Below are 25,483 nucleotides of genomic sequence, written 5' to 3'. Positions count from 1 at the left end.
ACCTTCTTGATTGCTAATTTATGTGGGAAGGCCCAGTTTACTCTAGGCTGCGTTATGTATGGACCAGTGGTCTTGGGCCATACAAAAACATCCAGCTGAGCATGAGGTAGTGGAAAGGCAAGAAGAAAAGACAGCAAGCGGCATTCTTCAATGGTCTTTGGCCAGGTTCCTGATGGAGTTATTGTCCTGAATTCCTTGAATGGTAGATTAGAACCTGCAATATGAAATAAAGCCATTTTTGTCATGGAATTTTTCACAGCCGCAGAAAAATAAATTAGAAAAAATTATTGCAAGAGATCAAGAAAGCTGAAATCATACAAACATAGTCAATCTACAGAAGAAAAATAGACAATAATCAAATATCGACACAGTACATCATTGAACAACAAAGATAAATATGAGGAAAAAAAACAAGGAATTTCCAAGATACTTATAAAAGTATAAAATAAGTTAAACTAGTCTTCATGTCTCAATAAAACTCTAAATGTAAATAGAGTGAATTCTTCAGTTAAATTATATAGACTATCTTTAATCAAACAAAAGACAAACAAATGATAATTATGGGTTATTATGGCAAATATTTACCTTTTATCTATTTTCTATATACTTTATTTGGATTATTAGAACATTATTCTGCATACTTTGCAACTTTTTCTCACTAAGTATATACTTGGTTTGCCATTTCTTATACACATCAATTATAAAGTACATACTATCACACTATATGAAGAATACTTAGTATGAAAATCATCATTTCTCAAACTTACATCCTAACAGAAACACTAATTATTACTGATTTTGTTAACTAATAGAATGATCAATTTAAAATGTCACTTTTCCTTCTCCTATGACTTATTATCATGAGTCATCTCTGAGGTGCAACTTGGTGGATATGAGGAAGACTGTAAACATCCCTTCAAGCCAATTTACACAGATAAATAAACCAGGTCTCCCATAAAGGGGAGATAAGTAGAAAATCTCTTCTCTCTTTCTCTTAAATCCATTTTACTTTATCATTTCTCTTTATTCTTTACTTTTCATTTTACGTATTTAATTATTATTATATTTCTTTTGCACAGGGTCTTGCTGGCCTGGTAGTCTCTATGAAATGCAGAATAAGCTCAAACTCATGGCGGTCTTCCAACCCCAGCCATCTACATACTAGGACTGTATGTTGGATCTACTATGTCTAGATCATGGAATATCTCTTTTAAGATCAAAATTGTCATACTGTTACAGTCCAATTAACTATCTATTAACAAGAGAGCTGATCTTTTCACCAAACACTATGTGTTATCTAGAATAATACTCAGCATTATTTTCTTCTAATGTAAAAAATGAATAAATCTATCATCTTTAAGTTGTTACTATAAGTTCAGCTAGAAATTCAAAGTTATGTAAAAGGCATTTGCTAGATTCTTCTAAGATCAATGATTAGATCACAATTGTTTTACTTGACATTTAAAGGGCTCCAAGACCTGACTGTCAGTTCCATTTATCTTCTTTGGTGCAATTACACTGGATTATATGTAATATGTTCCATTATTTCAATTGTACAATGCCGTTTCAAGACATTTTCTTCTTTCAGCAATGTGCTTTTTCTCTTTCCTCATCCTTCTATTTTCAGTGATGATGTTACCATTATCTGAAGCCAGATGCAAAGGCTTTATTTTTGTTTTTGGTTTTTAGGAGCAAAGGAATGTTCCACCTCTACCCAGCACATGACATGTCTTTATTGGAGCTCTTCAGGACCATCCTTTGTATGTCCCAACTTCGCATCCTTTACATACCACCTTCCGTGAAATGTCTTATCACTTAAATGTTGCTCTCTTTCCTTAACAAGCAGTATTTATTTGCTTGACAGGTATCATACGTCTTATGTTGTTACCCTCATCACCTTCTGTGTGTAAGTTGCACAGGTGGTCACTATGTATTTACTTGAGCTTATTACTTAAGAATTTGAGTCTAAAATTTAGTGACTGTAATGGCTATGAAATTTAAATAGGATATACACAAATGGCTATTTGTATTTTAAATAGAATTAGTTTATTATGTTATATCTGGAGATATACATTTTAGACAACCAGAATCTTGTAAAGTTTGACCATTTTGTTAATTTATTGAACTCTGATATCATTTTGTGTAGATGACTAGAACATCACAAAGGACCAACGTACTAGGATAAACATACTAAAATCTATAGTCATAAAGAAACTAAACAACAAGGAGGACACTAGGAAGGAGGCTGAGACCTCATTCAGAAGAGTGAACACTGGAAGTAGAAGACAGGAAACAGGACAGGAGCCTTCCACAGGGGCCTCTGAAAGATTCTACCCATCAGGGTATCAAAGGTGATACTAAAACTCATAGCCAAACTTTGGGCAGAGTACAGGAAACCTTATGAAAGAAGAGGAAGTTAGAGAGATCTGACGGGGACAGCAGCTCCACAAGGAGAACAACAGAGCCAAAAACCTGGGCCCAGGGGAGACCAATACCACAAACAAGGACCATGTATGAAGGGGACTTAGACCTCCTGCTCATATGAAGCCCATAGGATTCTCAGTTTCCAAGTGGGTTCCCTAATGGGGGGAGCAGGGGATGTCTCTGGCATGAACTCAGTGGCTGGTTCTTTGATCACCTTTCCCTGAGGAGTGCAACCTTTCCAGGCCATAGAGCAAGTCCTGATGAGACCAGATAGGCTAGCATCAGACAGAAGAGGACAAGATCCTCCCCTGTCAGTGGACTAGGGGAGGGGCATAGGGTCAGAAGGAGGAGCGTTGATAGGACTGTGAGAAGATGAGGGGAGCTACAGCTGGGATAAAATTTGAATAAATTATAATGATAGGATAGATAGATGATAGATGATAGATAGATAGATAGATAGATAGATAGATAGATAGATAGATAGATAGATGATAGATAAAAATAAAAAATAAAATTATGTTGAAATCTGATTTTAGTGTTAATTTCAACTATAATGTTCCTAGGTTGGCATTTCTTTCTTTCTGTAATTCCCTATATTCCCAAATTTAAAAGAATCAACAAATACGCATGTCCATGAAAGTGTCAGTTTCATAGACAACTTGAATTTAGGCACAGCTCTTTAGTTTGGTGGTTGAACAAAATATATGGAAGAGAATGGTCTTAGTCCTATCCTCTTCATCTGCAGGTTTTATTTTCCTGGACAAATTGCATCTCCTGGTTCAACTTCAGCTTTGACACCAAGTAAGTGGGCCAAAGGTTCCTGCCTCAGGAGGTGTGTGAAAATGACTCAATATTTATGAATAGTTATATCAATTATTTTCTATATTTATATATAGAATATATATATTGATTTAGATATCTTCCTAGCACGTTCCTGCAAAAGAAACACAGACAGAACAAAAGTCTCACTAGCAGTAAGCTCCCAGCCTAGTTGTATTTCACAGTGCTGTGCAGTTACTCTTTTCAGTTTACATTTTCTGCAATAAAAAAATGTATTAAGTCCCAAAGAAATTAAGTAGAAAACACCAGCACCTGTGTTTATGGCATACTTTTACTCTTACATCTAATGTTTTGTTTTTTTTTTCTTTCACTTTCTGGAAAATTAGTTGCTTGCAAACAGGTTGGGAAGGGGTCGTAGAAGAGAGAGAGGCAACTTCTGTAATTTGACTATTCAAGCAAAAGTTCTACAATGAATGGCAAAAATAAAATAATGAAGTGTGTGGTTGTCTATAATCTAGATGATAATGTAAGAATATTGTTTAGCATAAGTGTAATGGCAATCTGAGTTTTTCCAATTATATCCAAAATGCTGACAAACCAATTCTGCTACCACGTACATGTCATTAGATAGATTAGTGCTTGAATGAATGCCATGAGCATCCTCATGTGATTTAAGAAATATACCTTCAATTAATGGCCCTATCCACAATCTATTGGAGAACCTCTTGAGGAATTGTAATTATTTTTATATGTATGTATTTGGTAAATGATGCTATAAATGAACTCAGACCAAGAAATTACTAAACAGAAGAAAAGAGGAATCTATTCCTTATTAGCAGTGTGATATAAAAATTTAAATGATGTCCTAATCACTTACCAGCATTAAAAAAGTTAAAGAGAATATTTATCTTCCCCCAACAGTACATAAAATAAACCCTTTGTGTAAAGAAAAAGTGTACTTTTTGTAGTAATTTATTATTTGTCTCCTGAATGTTTATTTTAAATCTTTCTTCCAATGTCTTAGATAGTTTTCATTTAGTGCTAATTTTGTCAGTTTATGTGAATTTCAGATTATCTATTGCTACTTTAAAGTTGATAAACAAAGCAATTTTCAACCATATTTCAACAAAACTGAGAAAATTTAAGTATCAAATGTATAGTATAGTATTTCTTCACTTTAATTATTTCCCCTTTCTCTCATCCTTTCTCCTCTTTTCCCTTTCTCTTACAGGACAGGTTACTATCTCTGTCTCTCTTGTTTCTAAATCAATAAATACATCATAAAACCAGAAAGAACTTTTCTTTTTTTTTTGGTTTTTAAATTTTTTTTAACTTTACACTTTATTCACTTTGTATCCTCCCATAAACCCTCCTACCTCCCCTCCTAAGCCCACCTTTCCTCCCCCTTCTTCACACATGCCTCTTCCTAAGTCCACTGATAGGGGAGGTCCTCCTCTCCTTCCTTCTGAGCTTAGTCTATCAAATCTCATCAGGAGTGGCTGCATTGTCATCTTCTGTGGCCTGGTAAGGCTGCTCCCACTTCAGGGGGAGGTGATCAAAGAGCAGGCCATTCAGATTATGTCACAGGCAGTCCCTCTTCCCATTACTATGTAACCCACTTGGACACTAAACTGCCATGGGCTATATCTGTGCAGAGGTTCTAGGTTATCTCCATGCCTGGTACTTGGTTGGAGTATGAGTCTCTGGAATATTCCCTGTGTTCAAATTTTCTGGTTCTGTTGCTTTCCTTGTAGATTTCCTGTCCTCTCCAGCTCTTACTATTTCCCACTTCTTTCATAAGATTCCATCACCCTGCCCAACAGTTGGCCATAAGTCTCAGCATCTGCTTTGATAGTCTGCAGGACAGAGTCAAAAAGAACTTTTCTATGTTAGCTAAATGACAGACGACAAAAAATGAAGGGTGTAATTGACTCTATGATTAGATTCAATCATAATATTAGTTTTAAGTTTGGGAAAAGAATTCCCACATCAGAATGTTACAGGCATTCAATGGCAGATAAGGCAGAATTTCCTTTCACCATTAATTCATAACCCTTTCTACTGACTGACTTTTGTCAAATTAACACAAGCTAAAGTCTTCTGAGGGAAGAGAACCTCAATTAAGATATTGCCTCCATAGATCATACGTACACAGTCTTAGTGATTGATGGGAAAGGCTGAGCCCATTGTGGGTGGTGCTTGCTGTCTCTAGGCTTATGGTTCTGGTTTCTGTAAGAAAGAAGGCTCATCACGGCTTAGGGAACAGGCAAGTAAGCAGCACTCCATGCTGCCTACACCAGCTCCTGCCTCCAGGTTCCTGCCCAGTTTTAGTGCTTGTTGTGGCTTTCCTCAATGGATGTGATTTAGGATACATAAGCCAAATAAACCATTCCCTGTAAGTTGCTTCCCAATATAGCAATAATAACATGTAACATGGAACTCAAGTATGTCCCTTATTGGCATATTATTATCAAGAACAATACTTTATAATTTAATTTTTTTACTCTTTTTTTAAATTTTTTATTATCTTTTTTATTTTTTATTTTTTTATTAATTACAGTTTATTCACTTTGTATTCCCCCATAAGCCCCTCCCTCCTCCCCTCCCAGCACCACCCTCCCTCCCCATTCTTCTCACTTGCCCCTCCCAAGTCCACTGGTAGGGGAGGTCCTCCTCTCCTTCCTTCTGATCTTAGTCTATCAGATCCCATAAGGAATGGCTGTATTGTCATCTTCTGTGGCCTGGTAGTGTTGCTCTCCCCTGAGGGAGAGCAAAGAACAGGACTATCAGATTATGTCAGAGGCCGTCCCTCTTCCCATTACTATGGAACCCACTTGGACACTAAACTGCCATGGACTACATCTGTGCAGGGGTTCTAGGTTATCTCCATGTATGTTCCTTGGTTAGAATATGAGTCCCTGGGGAGACCCCTGTGTTCAAATTTTCTGGTTCTGTTGCTCTCCTTGTGGGGTTCCTGTCCTTTCCAGATCTTACTATTTCCCACTTCTTACTAAGATTCCATGCACTTTGCCCATCAGTTGACCTTAAGTCTCAGTGTCTACTTTGATAGTCTGCAGGGCAGAACCTTTCAGAGGCCCTCTGTGGCAGGTTCCTAGGCTGTTTCCTGTTTTCTTCTTCTTCTGATGCCTATCCTTTTTGCCTTTCAGGATGGGGATTGAGCGTTTTAGTCAGGGTCCGCTCTCTTGATTAGTTTCTTTAGATGTTCAGGGTTTTAGTAGGTTTATCCTATGTTATATGTCTATATGAGGAGTATATAACCGTGTGTGTATTTCTGCCTCTGGGACAGCTCACTCAGGATGATCTTTTCCAAGTCCCACCAATTTTTTTAAGCATTAAAATAAATCATGGCAAATTGTGAGTTTGAGGTTACACATAAAAAAAAAACTGTTTATGCTGTGTTGGCTGAAATAATTTTCTTAATCTCCTTTCTCTTTACTTTTTAATAATAAAGCATTTCCTTTTCTAAATGGTCGTAATAAAAGATTTTCTCAGTTGTATGTGAAGATACAAATATTTTACACTTTTCATTTTTTCAGAAACTACAACATAGTTAGGTGATACAAACATATCATACATCTCTCTCATGCATCATGTCTGATGAAGCATCTGACTCCTTGGTCTCCTTGTTTTATGTCCCCTTTCTGTATGCCTTCTGGCACAGTAAAATCCCAAAGGGCTCTAATGTATTCCATAAAAGGAAGTGGCATTATTTGTGTATAACACATGCAATCATCTTACATCTTTTAAATAACCTAAATTATAATTCAATTTAAACTAAAAACAGATGGCTTGCATGAGAATGCCCCACATAGTTTTGTATATATAGATAATTGGTCTCCAGTAGATGTAAGTGTTTAGGAAGGCTTAGGAGATGCAGCTTTGTTGAAGGAGGTGTGTCATCAGTTGTGAGTTCTGAGAATTTTTAAGACTCATTATTCCCAGAGTTCACTCTGGGCATATTACTTGTGAAACAAGATGTGAAGTCCAAGTGGATCACCAACCTCAATATAAAACAAGACACACTAAACCTGTTAGAAGAAAAAGTGGAGAAGTGCCTTGACCTCATTGGCACAGGAGACAACTTCCTGAACAGAACACCAGAAACACTGGTTCTGAGATCAACAATCAATAAATGGGACCTCATGAAAGTGAAAAGCTTCTGTAAAGCAAAGAACACTGTTGTCAGAACAAAACAACAGCATGCAGATTGGAAAGGATCTTCACCAACCCTTTATTTGACAGAGTTAATACCCAGAATATATAAAGAACTCAAGAAGTTAAAAAGCAACAAATCAAGTAATCCAATTTAAAAATAGGGTACTGAGCTAAACAGAGAATTCTCAATAAAAGAATATCGAATGGCAGAGAAAAACTTAAAGAAATGCTCAACATCCTTAGCTCTCAAGAAAAGGTAAATCAAAATGACCCTGATATTTTACCTTACACTCATCAGAATGACTAAGATAAAAAACTCAAGTGACAACACATGCTGGAGAGGTTGTGGAGAAAGGGGAACCCTCCTCCATTGCTTATGGGAATGTAAACTTGTGTAACCACTTTGGAAATCAATCTAGTGCTTTTGCAGACAATTAGGAATAGTGCTACCTCAAGTTCCAGCTATACCACTTCTAGGCATATATCCAAAATATGTTCAAGTATACAGCAAGGACATTTGCTCATCATGTTTGTAGCAGTTTTATTTTTAATAGCCAGAACCTGGAAAAAAACCAGATGTCCCTCAGTTGAGGAATGGATACATAAATTGTGGTACATTTACACAATTGAATACTACTCAGCAATTAAAAACAAGGAAATAATGAAATTTGCAGGCAAATGGTGGGAACTAGAGAAGATCATCCTGAATGAGTTATCCCAGAATCAGAAAGACACACATGGTAATACTCACCTATAAGTTGATATTAAACATATGATATAGGAAAAACATACCAAAATCTATACACCTAAAGAAGATAAGCAAGAAGGAAGACCCTGGGTAAGATGTTCAATCTTCTTTCAGAAAGGCAAATGAGAGGACATCAGAAGAGGGAGAAAATAGGGAACAGGACAGGAGCCTACCACAGAGGGCCTCTGAAAGACTACCTAGTAGGGTATCAAAGCAAATGCTGATACTCATAGGCAAACTTTGGGCAGAGTGCAGGGAATCTTATGAAAGAAGGGGGAGATAGAAGGACCCGGAGAAGACATGAGCTCTACAAAAAGAACAACAGAGCCAAGAAATCTGGGCCCAGGGGTTTTTTCTGAGATTGATACTGCAAACATGGACCATGCATGGAGATAACCTAGAACTCCTGCACAGATATAGCCCATGGCAGTTTAGTGTCCAAGAGGGTTCCCTAGTTATGGGAACAGAGACTTTCTTTGACTCAGGGGCTGGATCTTAGCTCTACCTCATGGGGGAGCAGCCTTACCAAGCCACAGAGGAAGACAGTGTAGTCCTGCTGAGACCTGATAGGCTGGGGTCAGATGGAAGTGGAGGAGGACCTCTTCTATCAGTGTCCTGGGAGAGGAACATAGGAGAAGAAGAGGGAAGGAGGGTGGGATTGGAAGGGATGAGTGTAGGGGCTACAGCTGAGATACACAGTAAATAAATTGTAATTAATAAAAATGAATAAATTTTTAAAAAGTTGTGAGGTCTCAGATGTTCTTAATAACATTTTTTCCTCTCTAACATCTTGGACTCTAACCCTTTGAAATAGTAAGCCCAAATAAATGCTCTTATTTTCCTAAATTAGATTGGTCAATGTTTTTTTTTTTCATAGCAGCATAAAAGTAACCAATACAACAGTATATATTATATTATGAAATAATGATAAGGATAAATGTAATGTACATGGTTAGTACCTACAATTTTTACCAGCATTATTTATATCTAAATGTGCTGAAAACTCTAATTGTTCAAATGTTTCAACCATCTATATTTCATTTATTACTAAAACATTTTTTCTAAGACAGAGCAGTATGTAATAATATAAAGATATGGTAGTTTTGTCCTTTTTGTCATTCCTTACAAAAATACTGTTATGCATGATGGAAATAATTGATGAAAATTTCTCCTCTGCATACAAAAAAAATTTAAAAACATATAAGTTTATTATCAATAATTTCTTCCATTAAATACAAGTTCTGATTGAAGATGTAGCACATAAATCCAAAGGAAAGCTCAGTAAAGAATTACCGAATACATTGCTTCATGCATCTGAGCACAATTATCCTCAGGACAATTTCTCATCTTAAGGATCAAAATAGACTTGAAGTCATGTTTTTTTAGTCAACAATTTTATAAGCACTAGATGATAGTTATTAAGCTACAGTCATTGACTTTATATGAAAACACAGAGTCCTTGTCCCTCAGCAACATATCCAGTTACCTATGCAGCATCGTTAAGGATTCCCCAAGGAGCAGAAAAGGACAGCCTTCACCAAGATCTTTTTTACTTTCTGCTAGAATCTTAACAATATTTTCCAGTACTCCCCATACTTATTAACATCCTTCTACTTCAGATATGGCATTTTAAAATGTATTTTGCAAGTGGATCTTTGACAAGTTATCGGATTTCTTGTATTTGGGTATTTTGTTTTCTTACTTAATGGACCTATTATCTTAATGGATTAAAGTTTCTAACAGAGGGAAATCATTTTCTTTTTCACGTTATAAAAAATGATGTTTAATTAGGATTTTTTTACTTTTACTAAAGAAACTCAACACAGTTACTGATGGAGCTAGTTGGTTCTTGGGAATAGGTTGCAAACTGAAACATCTTAAAACATAGAGCAATGCAGTAGCAAATGATGATATGTTCTGAAAAATCCATTAATTTTAAAACCAGATAAAAGTGGATACTGGAGAAAGTACCTGTCAGTCAGTTATTCAAGAGGTTTTGAAATAGTCATGGAAATTCATGGATTCCTCAAAATTGATAAAATAATATATTCAAAAGCCTAGTACATGTGGCCCACAAATAGAAAGTTAGTTTCAATGATTTTAAAAACCAATGTGTTCGTAGCTCTTTTTTTAAGCTAGTTTTTAAATTGAATATAGATTTGTCTCATATAGTACATCTCAACCACAGTTTCCCCTACCTGAATTCCTCCTAGTTCCCCTCACTTCCTCTCTCCTCAAGATCCATTTCCTCTTCAGAAAAGACCAGGTCTCCAAGAGACAACATCCATACAAGACACAATAACATAAGGCAAAAGCCTTCATGTTGAGGATAGAGTAGGCAACCTAACAAGAGAAAATAGTCTCAAGAGAAAGATACAGAGGAGTCAAAAGATATGCCTGCTCCCTCTCGTAGGAGTCCCATAAAACTACCAAGCACACAGCCACAACAAATATACAGAGGACTTTGGGTAGCCTCATGCAAACCTGATTCTTTTTATTTCAGTGTCTGTGAGCCCATGTGAGCCATGCTTACTTGATTTGGTGAGCCAAGTTTTCCTGTTGTCCTCCATCTCTTCTGAATTCTGACTCTCCTGTTCTTATTCTATGGGGTTCCCTGATCTCCAAGGGGACTTCCAGTTTAGACTTTCTCTGTTCATAATGTCTGGATAGGCATCTTGCTTCCATTTGCCATTGAGGAATCCTCTCTGATGACATCTGGACCAAGCACCCATCTGATCTATGAATATAGCATAGTAATTACATTGACACTTTTTTTTTTAAAACCAGTTCCATTTGGACCTACCCTAGGTTTCTGGGTTCTTCAGTCTCTTGTTCCTGGCCATCCAGGAAGTATCAGGGATAGGCTATCTATTTTGGTCTGGGCCTTTAGTTAAACCAAATATTGTTAAGCGCCTCCCACAAGTTATGCACCACCATTTCCCCAAGCATGTCCTGCAGGCAGGACTTATTTGTTTGGGTTGGTCCAGGTTTCTCTTTCTGTAGATTTCAGATTCCAAGCCTACTTGGAATCTGACCTCTCTATGTTCAATGAGTTGAGTAGAAGTTGTCCTCAGCAATGTGGCCCTGCTGTCAGTTTTCAGAGGGTGATGGTTTGTCCTAGCATCAGCATGGGTCATTTAGGGATTTCCATAGCACCTACTCAGCCAACAGCTCAACCAGAATATATCCCAGTTCCACATCTAGAATCCTTGCCTGGCTACAAAAATGGCCATTTCTGACTGTATTCCTAAGAGTCCACCCTAACGTCACCATTATGGATGCCAGGAAGTTTCCACTGCACTAGGTTTCCACAGCATTACCCAAATGCTTCCTAAATCCATCTGTGCATCCATGCTATTTTTCCTCCATCCATCCTCCCCATTCCTGTCCCCAGTCTACCCGCAGGATCTATTCTACTTTCTCTTCACAAGGATAAGCAGAACCTGGAAATAACTTAGATGTCCCTCAAATAAAGGATGGATAAAGTGTAGTATGTTTACACAATGGATTATTACTCAGGATTTCTTTTAATGACATGACATCAATCTGCAGGCAAATTGATGCTACTAGGGGAAAAATCATCCTGAGTGAAGTGACACAGATGCAAAAAGACAAATATTCTTCATGTTCTCTTCTAAGTAGATATTAGCTGTCAAGTAAATGCTAACCTACCTACAATCCAGACCCAGGAGGCTAGGTAAAGAAGAGGGCTATTGGTGGAAGCATAGTGTTCATAGCTCTTATTGTAAGGTTCTGATAAATCTGATGGCTTCAAGCAGCACAAATATTATCTACTATTTTGGTCTGAAAAAGTTCTTCAATAAGTTTCTCACCTGGTTGGAATCACGAAGTCTGTCAGCTTCGGTCTGGGTTTTCTGGAAGAAAGTATCCTTCATGTTCATTTAGATGCTGATTATTTAGGTAGCCCTTTGACTGTAAGACCCAGAATTCCTTTCTTTAATTATTTTTAGACTGGAGAGGAGGACCTACCACCCTGAGAACCTGACATCCTTCTTTCAGTGCTTGTCCCTGGGTCTCATGTCTCATCATCGGCAATGAGCATCTCATTTTTCACCTTTCTACAGTCCCTGAAAACTTTATCCGGTGCTGAATCTCTCTTACTACAGTCATGAAAGTTTCTGTATGATTAAGGGATTTTGATTAGATTAGGTCTATCTAGATAGTTCAAGGCAAGCTCTCAACCTCAAATTCTGGAATCTTAAACATAATGACAGGATCTCTATTTTTATACCGTAATTTATTTTAAGTTGCTGGAATAAAGCTGGTAACATTTTTTCAAAAGACATTCATTATTCTGCCTACTACCTACCATAGTAATTTAAATAACTCAATGAAAAACCTAATTCAGAGAGAGAAAGCAGAGGGAGAAATAAATTCAGGAACAGGTTGTGAAAATTATATGTAAATCTAGTTGAGGCATTACAAATCAGTAAAACTATAATATTTGGATTGGTCTCCTCTCATGGATGAAATTTATCTAATTTTAAAACATGGAAATTATTTCCTACACATCAGTCTTGTTTACAGTAATATATGCTGTTTGGGAAATAAGATGGAATCAACAGTAACTGAAACAAAGCTACATGTCTTATAGTAAAACATTCATGGTATAAGATATTTTATCCTATTTTAGTTTTTTTATTATTTTCTCTTTTTCTCTTTGTACTGTTAAGTTAATGGATATTTTTCTAACAATTTCTTGCTAGCTTTTTGAAATGTTAATGTTGCATGTTTAGGGGGTAATATAAAGCAGTAAAGTAAAATTTAAAGCTAACAATTGTCTAATATTTTACCTGTAATAAAGATAGTTTGAATATGTAAGGTATGTACATTTAGAAAGAATGTTCTAATGGGGAGGAGGTCCCCCCATCAGTGGACTTGGAAAGGGGCAGGGTGGAGATAAGGGAGGGTGGGTGGGAGTGGGAGGGAATGAGGGAGTGAGATACAGCTGGGATAAGAGTTAATAAAATGTAACTGATAAGAAAAAGATAAAATTATAAAATAAAAAAGAAAGAATGTGCATTCACTGTGTTTTAACATGCACAAGTAACATGAGCATATGTAGATATCTGTGAAGCTGTGATGATGTACTTATATGCCTATTTGATCATAACTATTACGTCTACATTAGGAGAAAAAAAGTCAGCTTAACTTAATCTCTTAATTTAAGATCCCTTAAACTGATCTTCTTATCATCCTTCATGGTTGGATACCATAAAAAGCTAAAATGTTACACTCAGGATGCGAGGCTAAGCACTGCACTCAGGGTCAGCCGCTTTGGACCCAGAGAAGAGCATGTCTGGTTGCATGCGGGTTGATGCCCCAGGTCCCGCCTCTGAGAAAAAGGTATCAGACGGGTCTGATGCTCTTTGGGTGGATGACACCTAAATGAACATCGGTACAAAGTCCCAATTTATTTCTAATATCAGAGATCAGACCTCTACTCTTGCCTGATGTGTCTAAAACAAAAAGGGGGAACTGTAGAGAGCTGCGGAATGCTATGCCTTAAAGATGGAGCTGGTTTCCGCCTTCCACCTTCCCGATGGTGAGTGCTCTCTGTCACAAACAATTCCACATTTGGCTAAGGCTGAGGATCTGGCTTGCTTCCATGTATGTGGACCTATCTGCATTGCCCACGTGGCATGCTGGGGTTGGCTACCCAGAGGCTATTTAAGCTGTGGGCTGGCTTTCCCCAGGGTCCGAGGATTGTTCAAGGTTCCTGAATAAACTGCATTGAAAAAAAAAAGTTTTCATGTATATAATTACATATATTGTTTTAATTTGAAATGTTCATGTATATATACATGTACTGATATATATATATATATATATTATATATTATATTTATGGCATATATGTCGATTGCTTTAAGAACTGAATAATAAATAACATCTATTTCTCAAAAAAAAAAGAAATATCACTTTAATTCAGCAAAAGTTTTTCAAGAAGCTTTGTTATTATGAATTGGTTCAGTATGGGTATTAAAAAAATGAAACATGCAGTATTAAAGACTGATGAAGCCACAGAAGAAAGAAAAAAAAGAATAGAAGGAAGATAAGAGAGAAGGAAGGAAGAAATAAAGAAGAGTATAAAACTGTTCAATATAAGTATCTAGAATTGAAGGCATATAATTTAATGATCTAGGAGACATTTTTAGAATAAACTGAGAAAAACAATAAGTAGTTGACATCAATTTTGAAAGTTGGGAAGGATGTCTTATTTTAATAAGATACAAAAGCTATAAACAAGCAGGCCTATGAGGTTAGATTTTGGGTGCTCATAGAATAAAATAGACAATGTGGCCACTGCTGTGTTCTAAAAGAGAAAGACAATGTACAATTAGGACCAATATGATTTCTTCTCTTACCAGTTGTGTGTTCTGCGGATACTTCTATATTTTCAAACTTCTGATAAATGTATAAAGATCCCTCTTCAAATATTGTCCTTACTCTCACATATTACAAATGTGAGTCCCTTCCAAAATTCAAGATGTGCAAGAATTGTTTTACAAGGCTACGACAAGAGCAGCATGAGAGATGGACTGGGAGACAAGGAAGTTGGGTGCATACAAGCCATCTATGCAATATTTGAGGAGGCTGAGAAGATATGTTGTGAATGAGGAGGAGTGGATGATGGTCAGAGAAGGTAAAAGTGTAGTGCTGACTAAATTAGTAACATGGGTTAATGTGACATAAAAGGGAAGGAAAATCCAATATACCAATGAAAGTCCTAGTACAGACAGCTTTGAATTAGTACTGCTACTAAGGAATTAGAAAGGGTAAAAGCAAAATAAATGGAACAAAGTGAATTTGTATTTAAAAAAATAAATTCCTGCCTTTATTATAATAAACCAATAAAAATGATGCTAAAGTTATCTTAAAATTAAGGTTCGCTTTCTAAATAAATAACATTTTAATGAACTATCAAATGACTTAATTATATAATATTTTGATATGAAATAATAGTTGTATCACAAACTTTTCCCAGGACAGTGGAAGAGTATCTGACAGAACCAGCTTGTAGGAGAAAATAATTATTTTGCCTTTCAGCTGTAGAGAGACCACAGTACATCCTAGCCATAGACCTTGGCAGATAGTCTCAATCCACAGCAGTAAGGACAGCAGAATGGAGGCTTCTTAGTACCCACCAGGAAGTAGAGGACAGAAGCTGAAATCAGACGTGAGATGAATGCCCAAAGGCTGAATTAAAGTGATATTTCTAAGGATAATAGAAAGATCAATTTCAAAATATCTTAAATAAAGAGATTAATTTAAGCTGATTTTCATTTCTTTTGATGTAGACTTCCACCAGTCCGCTGTCTCTACAAGATTCCAGACCTTCCAAAAATAACACCACATTCTAGGGCCCAAGGATTCAAATCCTTAGCCAATGAAAGACGTTTCAAATTTAAGCCAATATAATAATTCAGCCCCAGAGTATATATCCATCCAATTCTTTGAAGCTATGACATTTTCTGTTTTCCTGAAATCCTTCCCATATATATATATATATATATATATATATATATATATATATATATGTATACGTATACATATATATGGGACACACACACATACATATATATATATATATATATATATATATATATATATATATATATAAAACACTATGACCACAGCAACTCAGGGAGGAAAGGATTTATTTGACTTATACTTCCAAAGCACTGTTCATCATCAAAGGAAGTCGGGACAGGACCCAAAAGCAGGAACCAACCTATTGACCATGGAGGAGTGCTGCTTACTGTAGAACCCAGGACAACCAGCCCATGAATGGCTCCAACCATAATGGACTGGGTCTCCCCTAATAAAACACTAAATTAAAAAAAAATGCCCTAGAGGTTTGCTTACAGCAAGGTCTTATGAAGGTTTCTTTCACTATGATGACTATAATTTGTGTCATCTTGACATAAAGCTAGGTTATAGGGAGGGAATTGAGGGTCAGAGTTTGGGAGAGACATCTGTAATTGGGGGAGCATTGTGGACCCATAGTATAGTGAAAATTCCTGGAATCTATGAAGGGAACCCTAGTAAGGACTCCTAAAAATGTGCCATATCAAGTCATAATTGACCATCTCTTGTAGTCAGACAAGGCCCCTGTAGAGGAAATGGGTTGCATTCAGTTGAGGTTTTTGACTTATGGGGCTCCATGGAGATCTCTAAACAACCCTGGATGATGCTAGGGCACACAAGGTTTCTCTCTAAAACCTGAGAGTGGGGACCCATTGCTGGGGACCACTTCCATAAGCTCATTGAATGTAGAGGTTAAGCTGTTGCTTAAATGGAGGCTTCACATCTATATTTTTTTAGTACCTTTGGTGCAGGAGGTATTTTTTAAGGTACAGAAAGAGAAACCCGGGCACCAATCTCACCACAAAACTCTCAACCCACAATCTGTCCAGCCTTCGAGATGTGCTTAGACAATGGTGGTACAGAACTTGTGGCAGTCACCAACCAATGTCTGATTTAACTTGAGGCTCTCTCTACAATAGGGAGCCAATGCCCAACACTGCTTGGAGGCCAAGAATTGGAGATGGAATAACCCAGAGACCTAGATTAGAACCAAACACAAATGGCCCAACCACAACAACAAAACCAACAAGATTCCTAATGATAATCTGCCAGACTCACTGACTGCTGCTTGTCCAATCATCATATCAAAGGCTTCCTCCAGCAGCAGAAGGGAAAGGATGCAGAGACTCACAACTCATAGCAGGGGACTGAGGGGAGTCTACATTTTACATCTCCATCAAGTCCCTCTCCTAACAGATTGGGGAACCCACCAGAAAAAAAAAAAGAGAAAAGTTTGTAGGGGATGCAGGACATCAGGAGAACAGGGACTACTGATTCACTTAAGCAAGACATACATGGGCTCACAGAGACTGAAGCAGCAAGCATGTATTCCACACGGGTCTACACTAGGTCTTGTGCATCTATGTTGTAACTGTCAGCTTGGCATTTGTATATGACTCCTCTTTGTGGGAACATGTGTGTTTTTAACTCTTTTGCCTGCACGTGGAACTGTACTCCTCCTGTTTCTTTGCCTCATCCAGCCTCAGTGTGAGGGCTTTTGCCTTGTCTTACTGTATTTTGTTTGGTTGAGTTTAGTTATTGTCTTCTTTTCGGAGGGGAGGTGAATGAGAAGTGGATCTGTGGGAGTGATGATGTGGGGAGGAGTTGGAAGGAGTAGAGGGGGAAACTATGGTAATGACTTACTGTATGAGAGAAAAAATACATTCTAGATTTAAAATTGAAAACTAGTCAGAACAATGTGTGCATCTGTTTATATATGCCCTATGTGTCTCAGTGCCTACAGAGGCCAGAAGGGATGGATGGCCAGGAGCTGAAGTTACAGGCAGTAAGCTGGGCTGGGCAGTGTAGGTGCTAGGAAACAAACTAGATCCTCTAAAAGAACAGGGACAGTCATCAAGGCTGATCCATCTCCTCTGCCCCTGATCTTTACATTTTACATAAGCATTCCTAGCAAAGCTCTCTGGCACAGATCAAATTACTTCAGGAACAGAGCAGTTTTCCTCCTCTTTGCTTTGAAATCCTCCCATCGTGCTTTGTTGAGCTATTTAGAGCAAAATGTTCAATGCTTATTTTGGAACAAAATCATCTTACAGTCTTTAAATGCAAGCATTTCTTAAATCTTAACTCTAATTGGTTAATTAACTTCCAATTTGGTTGACAAGAGCTAAATGAAGAGGCTCTTGGTGTTTGCGAGGACTCTGGGAAATTAAATTTAGAGATTACAGTGTAGTCTGCCTCCAAAATGCCAAGTCCAATGCAGGAGGCCTTCTCTCATTTTCGGGTTTCTTTGCATCAGCCAACAGTACCTTGTCAGAAACCCTGATGCTAAGTTGCTGTCTGCCATTACCAGAAAGCCCTGAGCTCAGTGGAAAATGGAGGACTTCCTTTACCAGTGAGGGTTTCTCTTCTCTGCCTGGGAATCCAAGACCTCCAAACCCTCTAGTGAGAGATGTCTCTTCCTCCTCAGGGAAATGCGGGTCCAACTCCATTTCTTAAGGTAAGAACCCATCCAGGAAGCAATTGGAATTCTTAGAACGTCTCTCCATATTTATGAGGTAACTCAGTACCTTAGCCCTTCAGCCAATGACCTTTCCCATCCTGGATATTTGTACTCTCTTCCCAAAGTTCTGTATAATCCTCCTTCACCCTGAATAACATTGATTTGCTTCCAGACAACTGGTACCAGAAGGTTATTTCTGTTAGTTCTCATAGGCCATTGAATTCCGAGTTTGTCACCTCTACTCCGGTGGCCAACGAACCCAGCAATGAAGGAGAGACATAGAACTAAGTAAAAAAAATGTGCTTTTAGGGCTTGGGACCCACACTGGATGCTGGATCTTAACACAAAACCCCCATTTCTAAGCAACCAAGACATCAGAGTGAGGTAGTATTAACTTCCTTGAGGTCTCTCTGGTGCAGGCTGAGATAGTCCCAGCCTTCCTCTGTCCATGATACTTTGTCTTTCAACTGTCATCCTTCTGCTGGGTGCCGCCCACTGTTAAGGTTTTCTGCCCTGTAGCTTAACTCTGCACAGTTTAGTCTGAGAAGCAGGCCGGAAGAACAGAGGTGCACGTTTCTCGTTATCAGCAGAAACAGTTGTGAGCCTTGCTGAAACTAGCTGCAGCACGTTATTAGGAACACAAGGGGAAAGGAAGAAGCAAGCCTGAATGCTAGAAGCCATTGAGGTAATCCCTGGAAAAGATATTTAAAAAGAGAGCATTTCCCTACCCTGAGAGGGGCTGCCTGAGGGGCTAGGGCTCACAGACCAACTCCACATAGCATCACGTGTATGCTACCGTATTAAATCTTACTCATTATGCTAATTTTCATTTTTGGTAGCTATAAGGCAACAAAAAAATCAATTTTAATTTTATACTGACTTTTAAGAATATATGTAAATTAAACAGAAATTGCTGAGTTTTGAAAGAGTAACTTTTTTGAGTGAGGGTTAAGAGAGCACATCTTTGTAAGAAATAGGTAAGATCTGTTTGGGGTGGAAATTCGATGAAGCAGTGATCTTCTGCCAATGACATGTGAAAGGCAAGAAGAAGGTAGCACGTATATTTAAAGACAATGCTGCCTTACTTTTCAATCAAATTATGTCATTTTCATGCAAAGTTATTTTAGAAAGATGTTCGATTTCGCAATATGGGACAAAAAACAAGTCATGTAACATTTTAATGTTGTCAGTATTAATATTCCCTTTTCCACTGTTTGGACATTAAAAAGTGTACTGAGATAGGTTGAATGTTGCAGTTCAATTATTCCAAACTGTCTGGAGATGTAAGCAGGTGAGGAGTAAACTACAGTATGTCTAAGGATGCTATGTGTATGGATGACATGATTTCCAGAAAAGATTTTAGAGGAATACTCTACCAATAAAAATACAGTAAATTTACAACATAAACCAGTAAGCTACTTATTATATACATACATATATATATATATATATATATATATATATATATTACCCTGCAGTTACTACAAAGCCACTACATGATGAGAATGTTTGGTCCGTGTACAATTTTGTGTTTATGGCTTCATTGTTACTGTCTTTCATATTATTTTCTGTTTCTTTTAAAAATATATTTATTTATTTGTTTATTTATTTATTACAATATATTCACTTTGTATCTCTGCTGTAGCCCCCACCCTAGTCTCCTCCCAATCCCACCCTACCTCCTCCTTCTCCTACCATGTCCCTCCTCTAGTCCACTGATAGGGTAGGTTCTCCTCCCCTTCTATCTGACCCTAGTCAGATCTCATCAGGGCTAGATGCATCATCTTGAACATTTGCTCAACTATGTTCATAGCAGTGTTATTCATAATAGCTAGATTCTTTTCTGTTTCTTAAAAAAGAAAAAATCAATACATATATTGAAATTATAGTAGTCATAATGCCTCTCTTTCTCTCCCCAACATGCCTTTCTCTCTCTCAATCTCTCCCTATAGATGTAGATAATTTTGAGCATGTATTTTTCTTGCTTTCATATCCAGATAGCTGAGCTTACCGGCACCTGGCCCCACATCTGGCTTAAGAGGCACTGATAGCATGTTGTTTCAAATATGGTAGCCAGGAAACCACTACTTCCATTGACTGCCTGGTATTCGAAAAAGTTCCACATGAAACTTTGGCATATTTTCTACTTGTTTACATTTTCTCATGCCATAAATATTTCTACAAATGTAGATATATGTTTATATAAGTTTTACCTCATATGCTGTGATTAGCTTTCCAGTACCATGGTAAAAAATCTTTATAAACCCAACCTAAAAGATTTACTTTGGATTACAATTTCAGAGATAGAAGCCCATGATTTATCTTCATATTTGTTTAGTGCATATGGTCAGACAGAATATCATATCAATAAGTATGTGATTTCAATGCTGTTCACCTTTTCCTGGGTTAGAATCAAAGAGAAAGAAAGGAGCAGATTTCAATGTCTTATTCAAGGGTATTCCCCCAAGAACCTAAATTCTTTCCACTAGACTCTACTTCCTAAACATTCAGTCATTCCCTAATAGTGCCAAAGATTAATGATGAAATTTTAAAAATATTGCCTTGGGGGGGGGGCTTTAAGTTACAAATAAGGACATTTAGTTAAGTATTGATTCTTTCTTGTAAATTGTTATGATAATATAAGAAGTTGAAACATCTCAAACAAAAGAGTATGTAGTTGTATGGCAACTATAATCATTACTATATACTACATACTACATACTACATACTTTCTTCTGAATATTAACTAACTTAAGAATCATTAGGACAACACTGATAGTAACGATGGTTTTCCTAGTAGTACCATGAATCACCTAGTCCAGAATACCAAACTCCTCTGAGAATTAAATGATATCACAGACATTGTCTCCACTGTTCTGGGTTAATTGTAAGTTCTTTACCTGAGGTGTTCCCTACGGTATCTATGTAGACTAAGCCTTCTCTAACTAGCTCTTCTGTTATACATGACATTCAGTGACAACTTACACATCCCACTGGAAATACTTTGCCAAAATAAAAAATTTATATCCTTTCATTATTTCCAGCATTTTATCACCTACTGTTAAAAGGATGGTAGGAAAACAAAATAATTTAATAACCTTTCCAAATTCCTCTATTTCCTTTCAATATTTTTGTTGTTGGCCTTTGTGAAATATAACTTCATTCTAATGTCTCCAATATTTAAACAAAAACCATGTTATTTGTATTTGCATCCACTTTTTGGCAAGGAATGGTTGAATCATACAAGCAACACTCTATCTTTTTGTTTTTCTGAAAATCTGATTGTAATAGTTTACTTATGCCTTTAAACTTTATTAAAATATTCTACCTTGTAAAATATCTTTTTAAAAAGCCCCACATAGTTATTGGAAGCAATAAAATGACAAAATTGAGACCACAGGATATAACAGAAAATCTAAATTCAAATAATCTAAATCATATTACTTACAACTTGGAAAAAATGCTGGCTGAGTTAATTCAGTCTCTACAGCTTTGTTTTCTCATCTTAAAAGGAAAAAAATGAATTTCCTATGCCTATATTGCACCTTATAATTTCTATATGATGAGATTATACATCAGAATGTGCTAATATTGACCAATCACAATAGCACCTCAAATGTTCATTCTGAAACTGAATGTTGGTATGTAGACTGTCACCTGCTACTTATTCATACATAAAAATCATAATTATATCAAATGCCATAAGGGAAATTTTCAAGCAGGAGAGTAGAAAAAGCCATGGCATTATTTGTTGGCCACATTAAAAAAATATATGAATGAATCAGGGTATTTATAATCCTGAAGTATAGGATGTTTTCCAAGTTTCCTCAAAATATGACAGAATGAACTGATATGCAACCCCAGTGGAAAAATATCATCCAGATGACTTTGTAATATGTTCAGAGTCAGCCTGAGATGAAATTACTTTGCTTGTGAGGAGAAGGCATGATTTGGTACTAGACCAAGTATTCAAAATGCAGAGCATTGCTCACACTGAATACAGGAAACGCTTCCTATGATAATTTATTCTATGAATATTTTTTATTTTATTATTTTGTGGAAGTATAGTACTTCCTTGTTCCAATACCAATGAAGATAATGCAGTGTCTGTGATTAACAAACCCTTTGGTACCTGTGGCTACATAGGTACCTGTGGCTACATAGAAACAGAATCACGTGGGAAACATAGGAACTCTACACAAATTACCCATTTTTCTTCCTCTGAGACTGCAGTGGCTCATCAAAAGCTACTGAGATATACTCACGTGATTTACACAAGTACAATGCTGTGAGCTGCATGTTGTCTGGGGACTGTAGTTGATGTTTTCTACAGGTCCAATATTAGAGAATTTAAGAGTCCTGAAAAGGAAAAGTTTTCAAGTCTGTTTTTTTTTTTCTTAATTTTTTTTTTAACAAACTTGATGCTGGTGACCCCTTCTGTCTCCCAATATGCAAATCTAGGCTAGATGTGATCCTGTCCTTGCCTCGTGATTAAAACATCAGCATATCTTCTCATTTTAGGAAATCTGTCTTAAATTTAATTATTTCTGTCTATGTATTTTCTGAAAATTCAGTCATCCATTTGTTGATTATTCCCTTATACTAGTATATAAAATGAGATCTCTCCATCCAGACAAGGAGAAATTCATGTGCATATCATCTTTTATTTTATTTTTTGAACTTTTCTTCACATTACACAGGGAGAAATTGCCCTACTCCTCTTGAACCTTTTTCTCTGTTATCTGCTGCCTTTTTGCTTCATCATCCCGATTGAAATTCCAGACGGACTAGAAAGATTCCTCATGGCGGCCCCAAGGTGTTGGCACTGCATGTGTAAATCTGTGTCGCATCTCCTCCCTGCCCCTCTGTTCCTCCAGCTGCCACACACTTTCTTAAAAATGGACTTGCTCGGAGAACTGGAACGTTAGCTGAGATTTCCACCAGGCATTACCAGAGGAAGAGCAGGTGATGCCCAGGAATGAGACAAGGGCTTCGCAAAGGAACATCACATGTTCCGTGGAAAACAGTACTGAATCTTGACAAAATATGTCAAAATACTCTAAGTATGATCCTTGTAGTAGGAAGATAGTAGCTTCATTGATATGACTAACAATTATCTTTTATACACAAATTATTTCTACTTGAAGTTCAGACATGGTCTTTCTAGCTTTTATATCATGATAGGAAGACATTATTGCATGAACCTTACATGTGAATAAAATCACCAAAAATTATTAGTTTATGTTTGAGTTTAAGTTATATCCAAGAGATGATAGGCTCACTCAACTTGTATTATTTTTTTCTGAGCAGAAATAAGCAAATAAACATACTGTAAAAACAAATATGTGTGTATATGAATAAATAGAGAGGGCTGTAAATGCAGAAATTTCCAATGCTTGGATATAATGTGATAATATTGGATAGTAGGAATGGCCAAAAATATAATAAACGGGTATGAATAATAATCTTAAGGTATATTATCTAAAAGTAATGTGTTCCGAGAGTTGGTAATGCACCATAGTGGGTAGCTATAGCTTGGTAAACAATTCCTTTGTTTGATTCCAAGCACTGAAAAAAAAAATGATGACAGTTACACATTTACAAAATTATAGTTGCTCTGACTTTAAGAGTTGTCAATCCACAGACATAGACTATTAAATAAAAACTCTAGTAACAAATGTATGGAGAAACTTCCATTGTGTTGTTGGTAAAACAAGTCCAAGAGACTCCTAAAAGGTAACTATTGTCATTGCTCCTGATTGCTCCCAATAAGTGGAATGTAAAATTTCATTTCAGATATAATACTCAGAAAACTTGTGATGGATCGATCTGACCTGAAAGTATTGTCCCTATGGAATAATTTTCATAGTACCAGAAAATGCTATCTAAGCTGCCAAAGGGAGGGAACAAACAGGAGTTCTATCCAGTTCTGATACCTGTGACCCACAACAAGGTGCATTGGTGGCACTCATTCCTTAGAAACTAATAGCTTTCTAACTGGAAGTAATGCCTGCTCAACAAAAGAGAACTCATAGCTGGGACTGGAGACTGTGCCAAATTCCAATGGCTAGTGAGGTTATGGATATTAGCAGAGAATTTACTACTGCTACTTTCCTAAATCAGCATAATTATTTACTATTTTCTGAATATTCATCCTTGTCCCCACAGTAAATGTGGTTTAAACAGTTTATGAAAGAAGCTTCTCTTTTCAGTAGGTAGAGATCATTAAAGAAAACCATATCTGGTCAAAACACAGAAAATAATTGACTGTGGTGTTTAGACCCAAATAAATACTTTCCCTACACAACCGCTGCACCTAGCACTCAGGAACACAAGAGGAGATGGAGCAGAGAAAATTTATAGAGAATGTTTAACAAACATTGCTATTTGGCTTTTGGTATATATTTAATATGCAAAGACTAAAACAGGAAATATAATCAACCAAAGAAGTCACTTCATATTTAGTCATGTTAGAATGGGTTTTAGCTGATTTAAATATGGTACCATGAGTTACCTCAATTGGACATCTGGCCTCAGGTTATTTTCCAAGCAGGGATAGAAAAAATGGGATGTTTGCCATTTTTAAGAAGCAAGTATGATGTTTAGGAAATAAAATTGCTTATAAACTAGGAGAGGCATCTCAGTTTAAGAGATTAGTACTTGCATTTTCCACGGGCTGGATTTTCACTACATAGCACTAATTTTAGTGAAATGAAAAAGCTGACCATAAAATTAGTAATACTAAAAGCTAGAGTAGAAGAGACAAACATCTTATTTATTATAGCCACAGTAAAGAAAACAATATTTTTCTAAAGAGAAACCTGTGCATAAGTTTATTAAAAGGAAGTCATCCATTGAAAGCTAACAGAGATAAGAGTTCATTTAATAAATGAAGGCTCACGCTCATGTGGATTTTTTATCTATAAAGAAAATCCTGAAGCAATTTATTTCTCTTTAATTTGGATGTCAAATATGTCTTACTTTTTCCCTTTCTCTACCTAGTAGGAAGAGTTAATATGCTTATCGATAGATAAAACTTCAAATATCTCTATCAACCCCCATGTGAACGTTAAAATAAAAAAAAACCAGTGAGATCACAAATCTTAACAATGCTGAATCTTGCAGAGAATAGTTTTAGGAATTTGATTGGTGAGATTATTCTGATTTAACTGTTACATGAGTAAGAGAAGGGACACTGCATTGGTCAGGGTCACGATCTGACTGAGTGAACGCTCTGTGATACTGTTAACAAGCATTTCGTCTGAACTTTGAGATGATGCTCAA

The sequence above is a fragment of the Meriones unguiculatus genome, chromosome 10 (assembly GCF_030254825.1).
Source record: "Meriones unguiculatus strain TT.TT164.6M chromosome 10, Bangor_MerUng_6.1, whole genome shotgun sequence".
NCBI lineage: Eukaryota > Metazoa > Chordata > Mammalia > Rodentia > Muridae > Meriones > Meriones unguiculatus.
This window is presented reverse-complemented; position numbering follows the sequence as displayed.